The 4,468-nt window shown below is 47.5% G+C and overlaps 1 non-coding gene across 1 annotated transcript; it reads right to left on the bottom strand.

The window, feature by feature from the left end:
• Positions 1-4,100: 4,100 nt before the first annotated feature.
• Positions 4,101-4,175, bottom strand: TRNAS-GGA (transfer RNA serine (anticodon GGA)). The gene has a single exon. It is a non-coding gene; the product is annotated as a tRNA-Ser (tRNA).
• Between the last annotated feature and the right edge of the window lie 293 nt (positions 4,176-4,468).

Below are 4,468 nucleotides of genomic sequence, written 5' to 3'. Positions count from 1 at the left end.
CTTCACCTACGAGGCGGCCATGCACAGATGGAAGGTAGCGGAGAAGGACAAACTTAATGTACAACTGAGGAAGCTAGTCAAACTAGCGCTGGGAATCCCCAAGAATACCGAGACAGAGCTCCTGCTGCAACTGGGGGTACACAACACACTAGAAGAAATCGCCGAAGCTCAAGAACGGGCTCAACGGACAAGACTCTCTGGAACCAAACCGGCTAGAGAAATCCTAGCCAAACTAGGTCATGACACCAGAGTAATCGAGAATCTATATCAAAGCGTTCCGACGGACACACGCAACTCATACACGGTTCGCCCACTGCCGCGGAACATGAACCCCGCGTACCATCAACCCAGAAGGCTGGCACGCGGATCGTTCATCCTGCGCGAAATACGTGATAAGAAGATCCTAGCCTATTTCGTTGATGCGGCACAGTACCCGACCAGGAAGGCCTTCGTTGCCACCACGATCAATAAGCAAGGTCAAGACAGAAACGCTCTCACAGACAAGACCCACAAGTCCGAGATAGCAGAACAGGTTGCCATCGCACTCGCGCTCACAAACCCCATCACCACGCACGTCTACAGCGATTCACGCTCGGCCGTCAAAGCCTTTGAGAAGGAGCAGTTGCAAGCCAAGCACTACAAATAATCAATAGATCCGCACCGCTGCAGCATCACACCATCTGCTGGTTCCCGGCACACCTCGGAGAGATCGAGGACGCCCCTCGCAATCTTAATGAGATGGCTCACAGGAGCGCGCGAGGCCTAACCCTCCGCGACGCCACCTATTCTGGCCGTGACCATCCCAGCGAGAATCTGGACCCTCCCTCCACATATAACGAGATCATGAAGCACTTTTATCGAGACCGCAGAATATTCAGCACACCTCACAATAAGCTCACCAGGCCTCAAGCCCTGACGTTCAGAATGCTTCAAACCAACACGTACCCCAAGCAGAACAGACTACATCACTACATGCCTGACCTATACAAAACATCATATTGCGAAAATTGCCATAGCACACTAGACGTACATCACTTGCTCTGACCGTGTGGTCGGACCCACGCAAACAAGGATCAAGACTCCGCCAGGCTACAAGACGCATTACGCAGCACGGACCTGGCGGAGCAGCTCTGGGCTGTCCAGCGAGCCCACGATGCGTCCAGGGAGTTACAACTCCCGGTCCCAACGTGGGAGTAGCCCGCTCTATGGGACCTCCCGCCCCGTAGCTCGCAGGACCTTTCAATAAGGTTACTCCATCCATCCATCCACCTGGCCACAGCAACATCCGTTAGAGCACGGTCCAGATAACGCAGCGCAACAAAACACTGAGACCAACGCAAACCTGTCCGCACGGCGCCTTTGCCACGCTACGAAACCTACGGAGCAACACGTGTGAGCGCATAGAAGAATAACAAAGCCGCCATTGTAGCCCGAAAGGCGGGGCCACTACACCAAAGAAATAAAAAAACAGCAAAACAAAGGAGAACCTACTGCGTCATTTCCTCCACACTTTTCTCCTAGTGCGCGGAGGGGGTAGGGCCTTTCCTCAGTTTCCTTCCTCCATGCAAACTGAGAAAGACGAAACTAGCGCATAGAGTAACATAGTAAACCACAAGAGCGGACACTCGAGCCGTTTCGCGGCCGAGCTATGGAGCTTTGCCGATTCCGCTAGGTGGCAGAGCCTATCAAGAAAATGTGGCTGTTGCTGCGGCTGCGGCTAGCAGCTAGACAGGCGGCACGACCACTCGGCACGACCCAACGCGTGCGTCTATTTGTCGTAGAAAAATCGCTCACGTGACCTGATCCTAGGTGCCTAGGGACAGCATCGTTTAGGGATTTTTGAGAAGGCGCGATGCTGGCGCTGAGCGACGCCTTGGCGTGTTCGTCCTCGGCGTGATCGTATTCGGCGTGATCGATCGTATTCAATGCAGGAGCACAATGCGGATTCATGCCGCTGCTTTTGGCTGGACTGCACACGCTCTTTGAGAATTGATTCATTTCATTGATTCATTCTTTGATTAAGCGCGAGACCTAGCAATGGATAGCCCAAATATAGATTTGAGAAAACCAAAACGAATTCAGCAGTAATAAGCTAAAGGGTTGTTTTGGTGTAGACCAGTGGCCAAGCCCGGATATGAAGGAGGAGGAAGAAAAGCCGAGTCTTTCCACTTCAACACTGGGAGGCACAACTCCCACAAATAAATACGACCCTTACTTATTTGACTTTTTTAAGGAGATTACCGACTTGCATCGGCAAGTGTTCAGTTCAACAAACACTGCATGAAGTAAGCTTCCTGCGCATATTTCACCAGCTACTGCATCATTGTTTCATATTATGACTGAAACTGCAATTTTCTTTATGCCACAACTTGCCCAGTTTTGTGTTTAGGATGTTAGCAGTGCTATTAAGGCACTTAAATACTCATGAACAGTAGAGAGAAAAAAATAAAAGTAAGAAAACAGTGGCTTTTTCTGCATAGACTATGCATACGCCTGGTGCTCTTATGGTCATTTTTTCCCTATCCGCTAAACCATTCTAAACAAGAAAAGTTTATATACACACAAGTTTACACGGGTATCCTTCGTAAGCAAAGTATATTTATTCCGTGACATATTCTGCAGCCCTGCTATTGGGCTTTCCTTCCTTCCTTTTCAGCTGTGCAGGAGAAGTGATGAGACAGTTTGACAATTTTAATCGTTGAAAGACTTAGCGAAACCTTTTTCGGGTTGTTTTTTTCTAGGTTTCAGACTCTGCACATTGCATGTTAAGGCGTGTTCTCTGTGTTAGTTGCTTTTTCTTTATGGGTAAGGCATGTCAACATTTTTTACACCATGTCAAGTATGATACAACCGACAATATGATGTCGGTTGTTTGTGTCCAAGGCCGTTATACAGCTTGATTGTAGCATTTTGCCAAGTTTTGCCTCTGCCACCCAAGCTTCAAAGATTGCTACCCACTGCTGGTGGCATGACACATGTCACATTTCTTTTTCAATGAAAGGAAGTCTGTCACTTATCCTGTGCACTGGTTGTCTTTTATCTCTTTGAATTGCAATTTGTTGCCTATATTTGCTATTTTGTTGCATTTCAGATTAGGAATGGCTATCATAATTGACATTTAACCATATTGCACACAATGTGGATGATATGTAATTACAATATATGGTCACCATAAATATAATAGAAGTTAATAATTCAAGAATAGCGCATTTGCATGGTGGTACAGCCATGAATTGTGGCTATAAGGTACCAGCGCTGCAGGTAGCACTGCTTGTGCAAAACATAGTTCAACTTTACTACTTTCAAACATCATTGTTTTTATATGCATTTGTACAGCTCCAGTTTCTGTGAACAACACACATCTGGTGGAAGAGTGGCTTGCCCCTGCAGTTGGGTCCAATGAATAGCCAAATTTCTGCCTGCTTTCATGTCATTAGCATATTAGTAAAGGTAGACGTTTTTATAGTAGCCTGTTTGCCCAGTGTAGAAGCCGCTGCAGGGTGTCAGGATCTCATACACATCTTCAGCTTTGCAGGAGACACAGCATCTGGCACATAGTTTGTCACAGGCCATTTATTCGGGGCAAGTTGAGTTTACTCACTAGCAAAGGGAGAACCAAGCTTGTTGGATATGAAGTAAACCGCCTGTATACTCAGAGGCCTTCTTCATTTCGTGTGACATATGCGGTTATAGCGACCCTTGTTTTAAGCACTTCTTGTCCAGCAGCAGTCGTTTGCTTTTGAAACACTCAGGGTAGCTTTGAGCAAGCTGGACAGGAATAACACTGAAAAACGAGCAGATGTTAATTGTCGCACTTATCCTGTGAAGCTTCGTACAGTATGATGAGGGCGTAAATAAATGAGGGTGTTCCTCAAGGCCTTGTAGCACATGTCACGAGTTTGGAGCAACATGATGTATAGTACTTTTTTGATCGCATGCTATAGGTTTAGCAGGTGACGTAGTAGTTCTGCGGAATCCCGCAAGGTGGAGAGAAGTAATGAATAAAGAGAAAATCAGACATCCACCCGTTCGTAGCAATTGCTACAAAGGAAACCCACACGGGTTCATCGAAAGAAAGGCCTCATAGTTGAAGAAAAAATCGTCCTGGTCCGGGACTCGAACCCGGGACCACCGCCTTTCCGGGGCAGCCGCTCTACCATCTGAGCTAACCAGGCGGCTAGCAGATGGCAGAGCGAAGTTGAATTTGTCGACAACACGAAGCAAAGGCAAGTGTTTGACGTAGTAGTTCTGCGGCATCCCGCAAGGTGGAGGAACCCGTATGGGTTTCCTTTGTAGCAATTGCTACGAACGGGCGGATGTCTGATTTTCTGTTTATTCAGGTTTAGCAGGTGTGACCATGGTTGAAGTGCAGTGCAAGGTCAAGAAAACATATCTATGAGCAGAACCCTGGTAAAGGAGACCCTGGGAAAACTAGTGGGAAGCCTGTTGAACATCTGGTTGACCCACT

Source organism: Dermacentor andersoni, chromosome 3, assembly GCF_023375885.2.
Source record: "Dermacentor andersoni chromosome 3, qqDerAnde1_hic_scaffold, whole genome shotgun sequence".
Lineage (NCBI taxonomy): Eukaryota > Metazoa > Arthropoda > Arachnida > Ixodida > Ixodidae > Dermacentor > Dermacentor andersoni.
This window is presented reverse-complemented; position numbering and strand designations above follow the sequence as displayed.